Below are 18,875 nucleotides of genomic sequence, written 5' to 3'. Positions count from 1 at the left end.
TGAAGTTCACCTCCAGTCTTGGGGACAGGCTTGAAGTAGCACACCCTAAAGCAACAGTGACTCTGTCACTGAGGTCACAGGACCCTTGAGGAGTGCCAGCTCTAGGGTGGTGCGACCGATGTGTTTGCACCGGGTGCTGACTTTGGGTGACAAGTATATTATGGTTTTAAAAGTGCTTGCTGCCTCCCTCCTTTGACTCCAGCAATTTTCGGCAACAATAGAAATGTTATGATAACTCCGTTGATTAATGTTCTTCCTAGAGAGAGATCAGAGTTTTGTCTAGCGGAAGTTTTGATTCGTGGAAAGGTTGCGCAGAAAGTTAATGTGCCTGCTGTCAAGAACATGTACTATGCAGATCACAAAGCGCAAATAATGTAAATAGGTCAATGGGTTACTGATTTTGAAAGACAGATCTTTGTTTGCTTGTAGTTTAGAAATTAAAATCCTAACATAGAATAGTGAGCTATTGTCATCTAAGAGCTGCATGCAAATTGCAAGGTACAAATTAGAGGATTATCTTTTTTTCCCCAGTCTTTGATTATCCTAATGTTGCAAAAAGTGTTCATTTGGATAGAAATCAATTCTGATTATTAAAGAGAACCCCCAACCATGGTATTACGTTTTAAATTCTGAGTTCGTGTTTGTCCAGACCAATCACTATTAAACTATACTGCCCACTAGTATGGTTGGCATGTGACTTCTACACCTTTTAGTCCTTTGTCTTATGTAACATTTCCTATACAGTGATTTACACATATATAATTGATGGTCTCTGTGTAGTGTGTGTGATGTAAAGTGCTCTGAAACAAACCCTACACTGGATTGAGTGGTGCTGTAAATCAAATTAAATGCATCTGAGAGAGAGAGTGGTTATGGAGACTTGAGGGGCACTGTTAAAGGGTGAAATTGAGGGACTCTGTGGCGGAGGTGGTCATTAGGGGGCACCAACAAACACTTGCACAGGGCACCACCAGTGCTAAAGCCGACCCTGCCCTTGAGGCCAGTCTGCCTCACCCATTTGTATCGCTATTGGCCTTGTTTCAGCAGTAGTAGCTGGAACTCACCAGTGATTGGCAATACAGGATTTGCACGCACACTAAACTAAGTTCACAAACTTCACATTCTCTCTGCTTCATGCACAAGCACTTTTAAGATGTGCTGACTGCTTCGGGGCCACTGGAATTATGCAGCAAAAGAAGACAAAATTACACCGCAGTGTTGACTAAATTATGCAGCATAAAAAAGGCTGCAACGTAATGCAGTATATTTTCTGACACTTTATTATTTTGATATTTTTACACATACTAACCATCTCTGGAAAGATTTTGGCTTATTAGTACCAGTGTAACATACAACTACAGCAGTGAGAAAGGTGATCAGTCAACCTTTGCAAAGGGCCGTCCACTTCGCAGCAGCACAAGTCACATTTTTTAGTAACTTTTGATCCGTTTGGGCTAAAAACAATTTATTAGTTAAAATTGTCAGATAATGTAGCAGATGTTGAATTATGTGGCAAATATGGTAGAGTCATAATTATATAGAAAACTTTTGCAAACTAGGATATTTTTCCCATTCATGTTTGAACTGCTCTTGTGGAAAAAGGGAGAAGTGCTGATAACAGAATCTCCATGGATCACAGACAAATGGCTTGTGCTTCCACTTTTAAGCTTATTTGGGACATTCTGTGATTGGAAATAGGTCTGTATACATACCTATGTGCATGTGCACAGTGTGGATGATAGTAACATTGTAAAAGGGCTGAGTGGTGCTTTAATTAGAAGAGTGATGTAAAGAACTGGACTAGTGATTCATTTAGTCATATGTAGACAAAACAATAACAGAGAAGCCCAAAGTTGTGTGGTCATAACTAGCAATAACAGACTGGGCTTGAAAAAAGAGTCCCCCATAATGAACACTGTTAATTTGAAGAAAAAAATGTGTCCTCAAAGTGCTCAAAGTGCAAGTCCCCTTTGACAATTGAGCTTTGCGTCCTAGTCATGTCACCCGCCACTTCACCACTTTCTCCATTGATCGATCAGTGCATAGTGATTGACTTCTCCAGTGATCCCTCGCTTTGAGTGGAACAAATTCTTTCTTTTGTTATTCTTCAGGCTTCAAAAGAGTACTCTTTAAATGGCATTTCTGTTGTTGATTGCATCTTCCAAGAACTTGCAATGTAAAAAGACTCTATACTAGGGACAGTCACATAGCCGTAAACACGTCTGGCCCTTTAAGAAGGTAGCTTCCACATGTTCCAGGGCTTTCTACTAAATGATTCGGAGCGAAACCTCTGGGAGCATCCTCTTGTTAGTAAATTTTGTACACCCCTCCCCCACCATACTTTCTCCCAAGTTCTGGTTTAATGTTATCGGATGGCCTGTTCATGTCTAACTGAACCTGAGCAATACTGTAGGCGATTGCTCCTTTCTCAAAACTGTGCTCCAACTGTCCTGAAAATGATCCTGCACCTAGAGCCCAAGTCTTTGGTAAATACTGTACAATGGTGTGCAAGCTTGTACCCTTGTTTACAGTATTAGGCAATCAGTATTGGGGTACACAGCAGAGGTGCTTTGCTACCGCAGGACACATGAAACTACTCCACCACACCCCTGATGAGGAAAGCTTCTAAATCAAAATAATCTTCACGATTGACATCAGAACATATTCCCTTCGGGCAAAAAATATAAGTAAAAGTTGAAAACCTTTCTAAAGGTGGGTGCTGTGGTTCTACACATACCACCTTTGCATCTAATCCCAGAGAAAATAAATGATTCCTCATATGAGGAATTTGATGCTACTGTGTTTCATAGTATCTCTCCAAGGAAAGAGAATGACAAACCACCCTTTTAAAGTTTCTCCAGACATAAGCTTCCCTCATGTGGGAGACAGTCCTCCTTTTTCAAGATGAATGGCGGATCCTTCAGATCTCTGGAGAGGATCAATGTTCTGCAGCCTCTGAGTGCTAACGCGATTCCTCCTGGGTGGAAGTGTGGTGAGAGAGTGAAAAAGTATTGAGAGCTAATGAACCCATGGCTCCTGGGGCCTGCTATAAAGGGACTGTCTGAACAATTAATGTAAAGATTTGGTTTTTGTGTTCACTGATGCCACTGAAAGCAATATACAACCCAAAAGCATGTGGCATTGGTGTTTTTTCTGCTGTGGACGCTTTTTTGTACACATATTTGCACATTTTTATTTGCTGTTGTTTCCAATTGAAATTTTCGGAACATGTGCATCGTAGTTACAACTTGAGCACAACTTCTGGCACGCACAGCAAGGTATTTTGCAATCTCTGACATGCAGTCCTCGTAATATTTATATTTAAATATTCGCGAATCATGCATGTCAACCGCAACTGCACCGCAGCTCTGCATTGTTTCTATCTGCGTGCACCAACATGTAGAGGCCTTAAAAAATGCACAGATTCTCAGGCATGCCAGAAGTTTTCGTGGGTCCGGGGACCACAATGGGTAACCTGGTGCTCTTTAAGGTCATCATCTACTATTTACTGTGCTTTGAAAGTTGATACAATTGAATATGTAATTAAAAATGTGCTTTACAATTCACCATTTTGGTCTGTTGTTGTCCAAAACTTTCTTGGGGGGAGAACCCCCCAAAACCCCCTAGTAGCGGTCGGACTCGCTCGCTGCGATCGCGCGCTACGCGCCGGACAGGGGCTGCTCTGGCAAATTTGGCCAAGGCTGCTTTCATTTCCCAGTCCGGCCCTGCTCAGCAGCTATTCTCCATGATAACATTTTCAGAAACTACCTACTTCTCTAAAAGATTAGAAGGATATGTGTTAACAATAAATCAAACCAATTTTCTAGAGATCTATCTCTCTTTTCACTAGGGGGTCTCTTCAGGGGTGTGGGAATCATATAGCCCTGTGTGTGACATATTGATCTTTATTGTGCCCAAGAAGATTGCATGTCTATTTTGTCCGATGGACACTTAGATATTAAAGTACAGTAAACAGTTGAAGAACTGTAGCACTTTGGAGCACACAACCAATCGTGAAGGCTGAGAGAAATCTCATGAACTCGGGAATAGTTTGGCTACCTCCCAGGCCATACGCCCATTACTAGGCTCTGCCCTTTTCTTAGGCTTTACCCCCTGCTTTATTTTCCCAGGATTCCTGATGAAATACGTCTGGGAAGAACAGCAAGAGAGGGGGCATAATTATCACACAATGTGTGATTCTGATCCCTGCACAGACCTCAGTCTTACTCCGATCATGCTAATTAGACACAAATGTTCAGCTTCCCATACTTCCAAATGAAACATCAGCGACTTGGCCACCAAATCAACTGCACATTCCCCCTCAGAAAGTGGGGAAGTAGGAAAGAATAAGGAAGGAGATAAGAACAGTGAACACACATCAGCTACGGATTGCACCTCGCAAAAATTACCACCAGCCACCAAAGGCCACCAGCTCTATCAGTCTTTTTCCGTCTCTGCTCCTGACGGCGCACATGCGCTGTCTCCAATCGCTATGTATCTACTTTTGTGGGCTTCACCCATCCCATAGGCTTACCATTTGCTGGCACCATTGTTGCTCCATTTTGCATACTCCCCATTTGTCCATGACGGTCATACGTCATGCCTGTTCCGGTGTTTAGCTCTCTCAGAGTACACCGCCCAACTTCTTTTAAACATTCCCATGGGACATTGTAGGCCATTGTTTAAGGACTACTTAAAGATTTTAATGGGTGACCTGTCCTTCACATCCAGAGTTCTCTCTGTTTTACCTGCACTGCTCTTGCTTGTGAATTGTTCTCCTTGCTAATGTTACTTTGCTAATCTTACTTATGTGTGGTCGCCGTTTGCCGCACTCCCGACATGTAACTAGAAAATGTATTAATTTTGTGTAGAGATGAGATGGTGGGGGTTCAAAAACAACATAGTGCTCCCTATACAGCCATTGTCATTTTGACACCTATCATCGTGACCCTCTGCTATTTTGTAGATGGTCGTAAAGTTCACGGCACTGAATGTGTGTGCTGCTAATCGCATTGAAAGTTCCTTTTGTCACGCATATTCTTGTAAAGCTGCTTGCTAAGTGACAGCTGCTTCTATTTTTCGGCATTGGTTGTTTTGTGTTGCTCTCAAGTTTTAAAGGATTAAACTGATGATTCTGGCTGAGAAGTACATCATGAGTCTTTGCAGTGCATCCCCACCAGCTCTCAGGTGTTTATTGTAGCAGCATAGGGTGTACCTACAAATTGATTACCTGGAACATCCACTGCCTTCATAACTATCCCAAGCGCCACCAGATTCATTTGTATCTCCGGCGATATGGCATTACTACAAGTGACACATATATGTGGAGAAGATGCCCCCGAGGTCCTAAAAAATGGAGGGGCAGATATACGCAATAATTCTATTCCCGATACACCAATGTTCCATTTCTCCTGAAAGACCTAGTGGGAGATGTGGAGGGCAGATACCTTATATTGGTGGGTTTGCTAAACTTGCATGATGTCTACCTGGTTGTGTATATGCTCCTAACTTGGAAGTAGTGTGGACGTTCTCTCACTATTACCGCAGGCATATGGGTGAGCGAATTCAGTTGTATAGTAAACGGAGAGCTAGATAGAACCCACCAAAGGACAATGTTAAGCCACACTCGACCAGCAGCTTAGTGGGGGAAATATCTGGATTGTGTTTGGTGAACCTGTGGAGAATGTTTCACCTTGTGTCCAATATTGTCTCCTGCTACACATCAACTAGCACTTCATGCCTGCATATCCCTTCCTGTCAGAGGAAAACTTTCTTCCAGACCATCTTGTTTCAATTTCGATCGCCGCAATGGATGCGTGCATTCCATGAAATTCTTAAAATTGGTATCTTCCGATCTCGAAGCCGGACTTCATTTCTGTGGATTACTCTCACTACAGACCAATTATGTCCAGGCAGCAGTCACATTTCTAGTGCTTTTCTTGTCCTGTCGACCTTAAATTAAGAATGGTCGAAACGCTGTAGAACCATACCGGCAGAGAAATAGATAAATATTGTGGCATGATAATCTAACCGTGGATTTACTTGATTCATGCTTAATAACTTTGGATGTATTTTTTTTCGCAGTTATTTCCTTTTTTGTGTTTTACTGTGCATCGTTTCTTTTTTAGGTCTCGCCTAGGCAGCGCGCATGTGCTGCTCTAGGAGGGCCTTTAGCCATCGGTATCCTCTTTTTCAAGCACACTCGTGCTTGTGGTGGCATCCACCTTGCGGGAGCGAGCAGCGGCGCACGTGCTAATTGGCCGCTGCTCGCTACCGCAAGGCGGATGCCACCACAGGCACGAGTGTGCTTGAAAACAGCTGCTACTTGTTTGAGTTTCAGCATTAGTCATTCACAGTCATTGAACACAGCGCGGGCCGCGTTTTTTTTTGTTTCACCCCCCCACTCACTCTCTCCCGCTCTCTCTCTTTCTTGTCGCAGGTCGCACAGAGACAGCAATTCGTCTTACAATTTTCTTTGTAAGGACAAATAACAATATCCTCAATATAAGGCAGACACTACTGAGCCCTAAAATATCACATTATAAGTTTTCCCTTGTGCATGGCTCTCTCCCCAAAGTGTCCCATCACATTCATTGCATTATGTTTGTATGTTACTTTCCTATTACCAGCTGCGGGGCATAAAGTGCATTGAATAACTCAAGCAGTGTCAGTACTTTTATCAGGCTCGGGCCGTGCTTATTTTTCATTCCCCCTTCACTCACTCTTTCGCTCACACACGCTCCACCACCACGTCCACCAGCACCATGTCCACCACCACCACCACCAACCACGTCCACCACCACCACGTTCACCACCACCACGTTCACCACCACCACGTCCACCACCACCACGTTCACCACCACCACGTCCACCACCACGTCCACCACCACCATCACGTCCACCACCACGTCCACTACCACCACCATGTCCACCACGTCCACCACCACCACGTCCACCACGTCCACCACAACCACGTCCGCCACCACTACCACCACTGCGTCCACCACCGCGTCCACCACCACGTCCACCACCACGTCCACCACCACCATCACGTCCACCACCACGTCCACTACCACCACCATGTCCACCACCACCACGTCCACCACAACCACGTCCGCCACCACTACCACTACCGCGTCCACCACCGCGTCCACCACCACGTCCACCACCATGTCCACCACCACCATGCCCACCACCACCACATCAACCACATCCACCAACCCCACGTCCACCACCCCCACCACCCCCACGTCCACCACCCCCACATCCACCACCACCACGTCCACCACCACCACGTCCACCACCACCATGTCCACCACATCCACCTCGTCCACCACCACGTCCACCTCCACATCCACCAGCACCACCACCACGTCCACCACCACCACGTCCATGTCCACCACCACATCCACCACCACCACGTCCACCACCACCATGTCCACCACCACCACGTCCACCACCACGTCCACCACCCCCACGTCCACCACCACCACCACGTCCACCTCCACCACCACCTCCACCACCACATCCACCACCACGTCCACCACCGCTTCCACCACCACCACGTCCACCACCACCACGTCCACCACCACCATGTCCTCCACCACCATGTCCTCCACCACCACATCCACCACCACCATGTCCACCACGTCCACCACCACCACATCCACCACGTCGTACACATCCACCACCACCATGTCCACCATCACGTCCACTACCACGTCCACCACCACCATGTCCACCACCATGTCCACCACCACCACCACGTCCACCACCACGTCCACCACCACCTCCATCACCACCACCACGTCTACCACCACCACCCGTGACAGGTAAAGTGTCACTGGAGTGCAGGGGTAATAGGAGTGTCAACCCCGGCTGTACATGGGACATTTAAGGATGCATTGGGTGCGAGAAGACGGGAATAGGGGCTAGAAGTATTACACCAGACCCAAGATACCTTTTGAAGAGGCGCAATGCCACAGGCGCTCCTGTAAAAGCACTCCCAGCATCTCTACCATTCAGTGGCATACCTGCACGAGCCACTCACTCAAAACAAGCATTGGCATAGCCAATAGGTCTCGCCTTTACATGTAGATTAGATTACTTTCTAGTTCAATCCTGCTATGCCTATAAATATAAGGGGGTGTCATACCTAGTAAGATGCCCGTCAGCTCACTCCCCATTAATGGTGAACTTTGTGGCTAGACGGAGCATAGCTAAAGTACTGCTATGATGTCTCCTAACTGAGGCACAGACGGATGTTACATTCACCCAGGGGCTTGCAGATGTACAGTGTGATTACTTTATGAATGACGCAGGGAGCAATGGGAGGCCATTGAGGTGGTGGTACCAGGGATATGAGAAGGAAGTTTTTATGGACTGGGCTCGAGCTTACCCATCGCTGTTCATTGGACAAGTACAAAAGTGCATCCCAAAGAAGCTTGCATCTGGGAAATGCTGGAATGGGCAGCAGCGGACGAGTAGAAGGGACCATAAATTGGCAGAAGACATGATAGAATGAGCAAAGCTGAGATGGATGCTTTGGGTTTAAAAGAGGATACTCTGAGCAAGGGAAACATCATCATGGCAGACCACATATCAGATAGTCTTAAATGTGGCTTAGTTAACGCCAGATCCCTAGTTGAGCACTATCAAGAGGTCTTTATTCTGTTGGAATGCCATGATTTGGATGTGTCGTTTCTAACTGAAACTTGGACGCAAGCTGACTCAATAGTTGAATTAGGGCTAGCCTGCCCCCGGGGTACAAAGTTTTTCACAAACCACGGCTAGATGGGAGAGGAGGGGGGGTCGGAGTAATAGTCAAAGAGATGGAATTTTGCTCCTGCACACATTGATGATGTAGAGGGGACAGAATTATTAGGGTTCTCCCTGAAAGAGGCTATGGGACAATTGTTCTCAGGTATAGTGTGTTACAGGAGGACAGAGTCCCCAGTATCAGGCTCTGATGAATATGTCACTGACCCATTCCAGGATGATTATACAGGGTGACTTTAACCTCTGGGACAACTGGAGTCTTGGCCCAGCCTTGAGAGAGCTAGTGCAAGCATGTGAGAGTCTTAACATGCAACAATTGGTGTTACAACCAACACACCAAGGAGGCCATGCCCTAGATCTAGTATTTTCTAATCGTATGGAGGTAAAGGTGGTCGAAGTACTGTCCTTATGCTGGACCGATCACTTTTTTTGTGCGTTTTAAATTTTTGTATTAATAACACAACTATAGTCACGTACAGATCTTATGATACATATTTGTAGTATATAGGAGAAAGATGTTTTCATATATGCTACAACACAATCACATATTATAATCCAATGGTTCGTCTTGTTGACAGTTCCAAAGTTGGCGAGATGCACAGTTCCCCCTGATAGGCATTCCAGGCCCCCCACTTTTTGTCCCATTTCCTAGGGCATTCTCTATTTTTGTAGACTTCTTTTTCAGCTATCATACATTTATCCATTTCCGCCACCCATCCAATTAGCAACGGCTTATCTCCTGTTCCCCATTTCATAGCGATGGCCCTTTTGACCAGAGTATACCCCAGGGTGGTGAATTGTTGTTCTATGTCTGTGAGGTCAGTTGCCTCCCAAATATTCAGGAGTCCCAATGGGGGTGTCAACTCAAATGATTTCCCCAGTGCATCTCACATCGTGGCCGTAGCTCGCTCCCAAATGTATCGTGTGTAGGGGCATTCCCCTAATATATGATAGAATTTGGTCATCTGGTTACACCCTCGCAAGCAAAGCGCATCTTGTCGAGTCCCTATCTTGGCCAGCATCAGTCGAAAGCATTGATTAATGTCAGCCTCTCTAGGGGACATCAGGGCGGTCTGCCAGTCCTCGTCATCGAGCTGTCCTAAATCTAATTGCCAGTGGTGTATTAGGGTCAGAAAGGGATCTGGTAAGTTATTACACAGTTTGCGGTATTTAAGGGGAATGGCTTTAGTCAGGAGGGGCTCGGATAGAAGTCGATCCTCTAGAGGGGACGTGTTAGGGACAGCCGCCCGATCCGGCAGGGCTGTATTGAGCGCATGTCGGATTTGTAGATACATGAAGATTTCTTTGGGTGCCAGTTCGTATTTCACTTGTAATCCTTAAATGTTAGTAGTTTCCCTTTTTGCAGGAGGTCTCCAATGGTGGAGAGCCCTATCAAATCCCATCTGTCAAACCCTGCCTGATAACACAACAATCCCAATGGCTGAGATGACCATAAAGGCGTATCTTTAGTTAACTTCCCCTGCCAATCCAAGCGTTTGTTAGCTGAGTGCCTGTGGTGAAGCCAAGTGCATGGACCAGGACAACGGCGACAAACCCAACATGGCCGCTGTTTTTGAGATACCAGGAAGTAAGGGAAGCGGTCTAGACACCGCGCTACCTCACTGGGACTTGTGTGGTAAAGAAGACGTCTGGAGAGCAACGAGGAAAGAGGAGAGCGACGGAGACCAGACTAAAGCGGAGGAAGACGCGGGACATCGAAAGCAGGAAGAGTGGAGCGAGAGTGCTGAGAGGGAGGTCAAGGAGAACAGCGGGCGGACCGGAGGTTGAGAGAAGATGCCAGATGCTTCCAGCAGGGTGGAAGAAGACGCCGAAGACCGGGAGCGCTCCAAGAGCACCACGCTAGAGACCTCGGCTTTACGAGGAGAGACAGAGGTCTGGTCTCCCCTTACCACGGCTCAGGAGGGTCGTGGAGCCAGGCAAGTGCCTGCTGCGTGTGCCTTTTCTGAAAAAGGGTTGTGGGCACGACTAAAGGGCACTGGGGAGTGAGCACAAGCATCCCTCCACTAGTCACCCCACGTTAGGGCATTTGGTGGTGGAGCACGTTTCCCTTTTTCTTTTTATGTTTTTTATATGGCCGGACAGTGCCTGAGCCTTCTCTATTGTTTTTCCTTTTGAGTTCCCGGTCTCCTGAGTCCCCGTGGGAAGACTGCCACAACACATGAGTCGCCTGAAGAGAAGTTTTTCCTGTTTTACCTGCCACTCTTTCCCAAAGACTGACCACCTCTTGTATGTGCCATAAAAATACTTGTTCCCAATAAAAGAATTGTGGAAAGGAAGATCGAACCTGCGCGTGTTTTGCTGGAAGGAAGGGGCGGGAGAGCAGGGCTAGGACAAGACCCCGACAACAGTGGTGTCAGAAGGGGGCTAGGTGTCTGTACAATGACCCACCCCTTACTATGGAGGCAATAATCGCGCAACTTGCAGAAGGGCAGCGGCACCTGCAGCTTGTGTTTGAGGAGCAGACGAAACAGGCACAGACAGAAAAGGAAGCCCTACAGACCACCCTGAAGGATCAAGCAGCCCTGCTAACCGCCCATCAGCAGGTCCAGGATACCGCGGTTATGCGCCTCACTGACGCTATATCAAGTGCCCGGGTACACCCTATCGTGTCGGGCTCTGTCCTGCAAAAGTTCCAGCAGGGAGACGATCCAGACTTATTTTTTTTTGTTAATTTTGAAAGAGTGGCAACCACAGCGACATGGCCACCAGAAAGATGGGGACAATATATAGCGCCTTTGCTATCAGGAGAGTTGCAAGCCGCCTATCAGGCCGCCAACCCAGCAGGCGTTACTAGCTACGCAGATATTAAGAAAACCATCTTGGAGCGTCTAGGTTGTGACCCAGAGTACTATCGTGCTCGCTTCCAAAAAGAGAAATGGACTGTGGAGGACAATCCAAGGGCCCTCTATTATCGGATTCGCGATTTGGGGAACAGCTGGTTGTAACCCACCACATCATCCATCGACGGCCTCACCGAAAAGGTGTACCTGGAACAATACTTAGAGGCACTACCATTTAACACGAGGGCATGGGTCAAACAGCACCCCAACTTGACAGTCACAATGGCAGTAGACCTTGCTTGTGCCTACCACCGCTCCCCCGAGTTCAAACCCCCCCTGCATAGAGTTTGGCAGGACCTCAAAAAGCCCCCGGAAAACCCCCCTACAATACTATAGAACAGAAAGGACAGGTCCTTCCCCAACCACAACTCAGGCCAAGTCCTCCTCTTCACCCCACACTTGGCCCTCCATGCTTCCACTGCGCGGAATGGGGGCATATAGCCCGTCACTGCCCTACTCGCCCACCTCTCCCCCGCTCAGGAGCCCATGGAGGTCGGGTATTCCTGTGGACGGGTATTGGTAACAGGGATGGCCCCAGATAGATACAAGAAGAGGATTTACGTAAACGGGAAACAGGTCCTAGCTTTCCTGGATACTGTGTGCCACCATACAGTGGTAGACAGAGCCCTGATACGAGAGTCTCAGATAGTGGAGGTCAAATGTATACAAGTAACCTGTGTCCATGGGGAGAAGAAGTTGTATCCCATGGCAGAAGTACTGTTAGACATAGCGGGAGAATCACAGTTGAGGAGAGTGGCGGTGGTGCCATCCCTTCCTGAGTCAGTGTTGTTGGAGACAGATCTTCCCAGGTTTCATGACTATTTGCAGCCCTGTAGCCCACCTGCCAGTGAAATCACCTGGCTTGATAGTGCTCCGTTTTGTAGCGAAGAGATAGAAGATATAGTGCCCAAACCATTAAAGACACGTAGTGAGAAAAGGAAGAACGGGCTATGCATCAAAGAGTAGTATCCCCCTTATCTGCTCATGTCCTTACTTCCACAGAGACATTGCAAACACCAGGCCAGAGCTTCTGCGTGGCCCAAAGAGAGGATGCCACACTACAGCACGCCTGGGAACGAGTACAAGAAGAACAACCAGGGAAGGTAGGCCCTTCTTTTGGTATATATAACGGTCTCCTGTATAGAATAACCCGGGGGGGGGAGAAAGAAACAATTAGTGGTTCAGGGAACAGGTCCTATGTCTTGGCCACAGTCAAACGGGGGGGGGGATTATGGCAAGGAGCATACCCTAAATTATCTCCTGAATAGGTTCAACTGGCCAGGGGTATATCAAGAAGTAGCCCGGTTTTGTGCTTCCTGTCAAGGTGTCAGTTGACGAATACCCCATCCATTCCAAAAGCGCTCCTATACCCCTTTCCCATCATAGACACACCCTTCAAAAGGATAGGAATGGATATAGTGGGGCCATTGATTCCCTCTGCACGAGGACATCAATATATCCTCGTTCTCGTGGATCACGCAACACGGTATCCAGAGGCAATACCCCTATCCTCCACAACCACCCCCTTGGTGGCCCATGCCATGGTCTCGTTCTTTTTCCGAGTGGGGTTCCCGCATGAACTGATAACCAATCAGGGCACCCCGTTCAATGCAAAACTGATGAGACAAATATGTGACCTGCTCAAAATCAAACAAATACGCACGGCGGTCTACCATCCCCAGACGGATGGACTCGTCGAGCGGTACAACCACACGATAAAGACTATACTAAAAAAAAGCATAGACAAAACAGGAAGGGACTGGGACCGCCAACTCCCCCTCGTGCTGTTCGCTATCCGGACACACGAACAAAAATCCACCGGATTTTCACCTTTCGAGTTGCTCTTCGGCAGGAAGCCACGCACCCTTTTAGACATGGCTGCAGAGCAATGGAGAGAGGAGGAAGATGAAGGCAAACCTCTATTGCAATACACTGCTTCCCTGAAAGAGACCCTATCCATTCTTTGGGAAGCAGTACACGCCAATATGGAGAGGGCTCAAAGCAGACAAAAACGTCTCTATGACCATAACACTAAGTTAAGGGAGTTCGCTATAGGCGATTATGTACTCGTACTGCTGCCAGTTCAGAGAAAAATCTACTTGCAACATGGCAAGGACCCTACAAGGTCCTAGACAAGGTAACCCCGGTCACATATCGTATAGATGGCCCTCATAAACAATCCGCAGGGCAGATATACCATATCAACCTCCTCAAAGCCTGGGAAGGACCTGTTCCCACAAACCCTAGCACAGGCCGTCCCGTTCATCACATCACGGTAGCCAGGCCTATGGAACTGTCCTTACTACCCCAAACCCACGAAGAGGAGACAGTCATCCATTTAGGCCCAAAAGTAACGGAAGCACAAAAAACAACAACTGCTGTTCCTCTGTGAGTCGTTTTCCACTGTCATTTCAGGGACACCAGGACGAACCACACTAGTAGAACATGACATTATCACAAACACCATCAAGTTAAAACCATACCATATCCCCGCAGCCAGACAAGCAGTGGAGCACAAAGTGAACGCCATGTTAGAAGCAGACATAATCGAGCAATCCCATAGCGCGTGGTCATCCCCCGTGGTCCTTGTCCCAAAACCTGGTGGTAGTATCAGATTCTGTATTGACTTCTGTCAGGTGAACTCTGTGTCAAATTTCGACGCCTACCCCATGCCCAGGGTGGACGAAATAATTGAACGTCTGGGAGAGGCCAAAATCATGTCCACCATAGATTTAACCAAAGGCTATTGGCAAATCCCATTAGCACAGACAGCCAAAGAAAAAACGGCCTTCTCAACGCCATCCGGTCTTTACCAGTTCAAAGTCCTCCCCTTCGGCCTCCATGGGGCTCCTGCCACTTTCCAGAGGCTAATGGACGTCCTGCCCGCTAAGTACCAGAACTGCGCTGTCGCGTATCTGGACGACATAGTGGTATACAGCCCGAATTGGGACACACATATGCTCCACCTCGAAGAGGTACTACACACCCTAAAACAAGCAGGCCTCACGCTCAATCAAAAAAAAAGACTACCTTCGGAACAAATCACATCGAATATCTGGGGTACGACATCCAAGCAGGGAGAATCAGGCCACTGGTTAAAGTAGAAGCCATATCGAACATACCCTGACCAATCAACAGGAAGGACGTTCATTCCTTCTTAGGCCTAGTGGGCTATTATAGAAGATTTATCCCTCACTTCTCTGAGATCGCCAGTCCCCTCACTGACCTACTCACAAAAGCAAACACCAAAAAACACCTACACTGGTGTGAACCCCAGGAAGAGAGCTTCTAACGCCTAAAAAGGTTCTTATGTACTGCCCCCGCCCTTAGCTGTCCTGATTTTAAGAAAACATTTGTTCTTCAAACAGATGCTTCGTGAAGAGGACTCGGGCTGTTTTGTCTCAACCTGATTATTCCGGAGACCTATGGCCCATACTATACATTAGTAGGAAACTGTACCCCAGAGCAGGCCTGGGACAAGACCCCAACAACAGTGCCAGATAGAGGTTGTATGTGCCATTGGACCTAGGTATCTCCTTTTGCGGGGTTTAGTGTATAGGGTTCCTAGGTAGCCCTCTCGCCCAGTTTGATATCACTCTAGATGGTACGCCGGATTCGACGGTGGGCTGTGTATCCAGTGGTTGGTCGCCCCTAATTGCGACGCCCAATAATAAAGGCATAGATCTGGGAGTGCAATGCCCCCGCCGTACCAGCTCTTCATTAGTTTTCCTAGGGCGATACACCGCATTCCCCCATCCCACAACAGTGTCCGAACCTCCGCCTCCACACTGACAAAATAGGAGTCGGGATAGGGTATGGACAGTTTTGGAGTGAGTAGAGGAACCGTGGTAGTGCTAGCATCCTAAACAAGGCCGCCCGACCCAGCAACGACAACGGCAGCGATCTCCGATGTTTGACTTCTTCTTTAAATCTTTGCAAGGGGGCGCCAATGTTTTTGTCATAATTTTTTTTGGGGTCTGGGGTGATGAAAATCCCCAGGTATCTAAAGCCATCTCTGGTCACTTCCACATTACATCCTGTGGGTAGTTTAGGCGTGGGGCCGTGAATAACAAAAAGTATCGGCTTTGCCCAATTGATGGCATAGCCGGAGTATTTCCCGAATCTGGTAAAAATATGGAGTAGATTGTGGATCGAGGAATATGGGGAAGCTAAATAGACTAGAACATCGTCTGCATATATCGATATTCTGTTGTCAGCGTCCTCGTCTCATTTCAGTCCTCGTAAAGTTACGTCTCGCCTTACCCATGCCGCTAGCGGCTCTAAAACAAGGGCGAAAAGCAGAGGGGATAGGGGGCAAAACTTGACCGATCACTTTTTAATTCATTTTCTGTTTACACACACCAAGAGTGAGTAACAGAGTGACTCAGCCTGGAAACCTTCGACAGGGAAGGGAATGGATTAGGCTGCTGAAAATAAACATACTCCGCTACTTACGGAAAATAAATTATTTGATTCCAGTAAGTCGGTGGAAGAAACTTTTCAGACTTTCTGTGATCAGTTAAACCATACTTTGGACCAGATCATACGAGTGAAGAGGTTAAAAAATAGAGACAAATCATCAGCCCCTTGGTATAGTGAGGAATTGAGATTACAGCGGAAAGAATGTAAACGGGCAGAAAGAAAATGGAGGAAGCTCTATGATGAAACAGATAAAAGGGCCTTGAAAAGACAATTGGTCTTGTACAAAGCAGCAATTGCCAGGTCAAAAGCTGAATACTACGATAAAAATATTCTGCAAGCACATAATAGTACTAGAACTCTTTTTAATAAAGTGAAGGACCTAACCAAACCTGCTTGTGTGAGTAATAAGATCATAGCTACAGCAAAGCTCTGTGATGATCTCGCAGTCTATTTCGACGAGAAGATGAACAAAATTATTGGTGGTCTTTAATTAAACAAAGAGACTAGTGTGGATGATGAAAATGATTTATTCGTACCAACATTGTTAGGGAAACAGGAAGAGGGAACAGACAAAGACCGACAGGCCACGTTGGAGTATTTCCAAATTCCCACTGAGGAAATGTTTAATAAACTAGCCTTGAGTGTTTCCTCCAGTTCGCTGCTGGATCCTCTCCCGCAGAGGATTTGGAAAGAATTCAATTCAGAACTCTTCCCCCGGCTGCGTCAAATCTGCTGCCAGTCCCTGAATAATGGAAAGGTCCCAGAAGGTTGGAAGCAGGCAATGGTGACCCCGTTACTTACGAAACCCACACTTGATCCTCTTTTCCCATCCAACTATAGGCCTATCTCCCTGTTACCCTATCCGGTAAAAATTCTGGAGTGAGCAGTTAGTAAATCTCTCTCTCACTTTTTAGAAGAAAACCACCTGCTAGATGAGGTTCAATTCTGGTTCCGTCCTGAGCATGGAACAGAAACGGCCTTAGTGACAGTCCTTTTCGACCTGAGAATGCGAGCTGACAATGGTAATTTGGTCGTATTGGTGCTACTGGACATTTCAGCCACATTTAATACAGTGAACCAGGCCATTCTGCTGAAAAGACTCATGAATATTGGAGCTAAGGATCTGGCACTAACATAGCTTCAGTCTCATCTGTTGCGTAGGCAACAGGCGGTGACCATTCCCCTTTTTGCATCCACAAAGAGCCCCGTCCAACACTGGGTTCCTCCGGGATCAGCAATAAGTCCAATTTTATTTAATATATACCAGCACCCACTTATTCCCATTAACCCCTTTTGTGCCCCGCCCTTTCCACGCCCTGTGCCGGGCGTTTCATTAGCGGGCGGGGCTCATGACGAGATAGTCTCGTCATGGGCACAGCGCAACCGCGGCCCATGACGAGACCATCTCGTCATGGGCACTCAAGGGGTTAAATCCTTTGGCATTGAACTAGTCAACTATGCAGATGACATGCAACTTGTGTTCTCATTGGAAGGGAAGCAGGCAGTTTCTCTGGATACATTTCATGAGTGCATGCAAAGTACTCCAAACTGGCTTAGAAATAACTATTTAAAATTTAATGGAGACAAAACAGAAACTGTATACTGCACCACGAATAAAATAACTCGCCCCCTTTCTATTGATTTCCGGCTTACCCCTACAGACAAACCGCTAACTCCAGCCGAAACAGCGAGTAATCTGGGGGTAATGTTGGATAATAATCTTCAGTTGGACTCACAAGTCAATAAAATAGTTGGTACTTACTTCTCCCTGATCAGAGCCTTATGAAAGATCCTTCCGCTATTGCCAGTCTCCGCCAGGACACAAGTGGTGAGGAGCGTAAATCTGAGCAGGTTGGACTATTGTAACTCCCTGTGTTTGGGAGCACCTAACTCGTTGATACTGAAGTGCAAAGAATCCAAACACTAGCAGCAAAATTAGCTCTAAACAGGCAGCGTAGGTCCTCCACATTTTTAGCTCTAACGGATCTCCACTGGTTGCTGATCCATTGGAGAATACAATTTAAATACCTCTGAATTGTTTTTAGAGCAGTACATGGCCAGGGACCTATACCGCTGCAAAGAAAATGCACTTGGTGTATTCCCTCGAGAAATCTCCATTCATCAACAGCAAATCTGGTGAATACTACAAGATTTAAAAGAACAAGGACTTGAGGCAGAGCCTTCAGCTCTGCAGCTTCACGGTTGTGGAATTATTTCCCTTCCGATATCAAACTCAGAATCTGCTCCAATTGAGGACAAAGCTGAAAACGTGGCTGTTCCCGAGGGAGGAGTAAAACAAAAGCTTTTTTTGGGCTATTGATCCGTCCTGAAACCCCTCCCTGTCTCCCTCCCCCATTTTTCCTCATCTGTCTTGTTCTTGGGGTTGGCCGTTTCTACGTACAATGATAACATGGTAACTCTCAGCGCCAGGATACCCGTTGGGTGACAGTGCACTATATATGTCCAGCTTACATTACATTACATTACCAGGTTCCCATGAAAGGGAACCGCCTAATGTTGGTTGAAATAACAAATGGGGCAACTCTAGATGGCTGAAATAAGACTATTCTACACCCACCACATGGCATTATCCCGGTGGCGGCTCTCCAAGAAGCACAAGAGAGCCTGGTGACAAGGGAACTCTCCACTAGTGATGAACAAGATGTCAGTTTGGGATGTGACTTGCTATGAGGTATGGATATAAACAAAGAGTGCATCACAATGCAACAAAGATGTTGCTGTAAACTAAGATTTCATCATTGTGGTGGACATGTCTGAGACTGGTTGAGATCAGCTGTGGTTGGACAGAGACCA

This window comes from Triturus cristatus, chromosome 6 (genome assembly GCF_964204655.1).
Source record: "Triturus cristatus chromosome 6, aTriCri1.1, whole genome shotgun sequence".
NCBI classification, from domain to species: Eukaryota; Metazoa; Chordata; class Amphibia; order Caudata; family Salamandridae; genus Triturus; species Triturus cristatus.
This window is presented reverse-complemented; position numbering follows the sequence as displayed.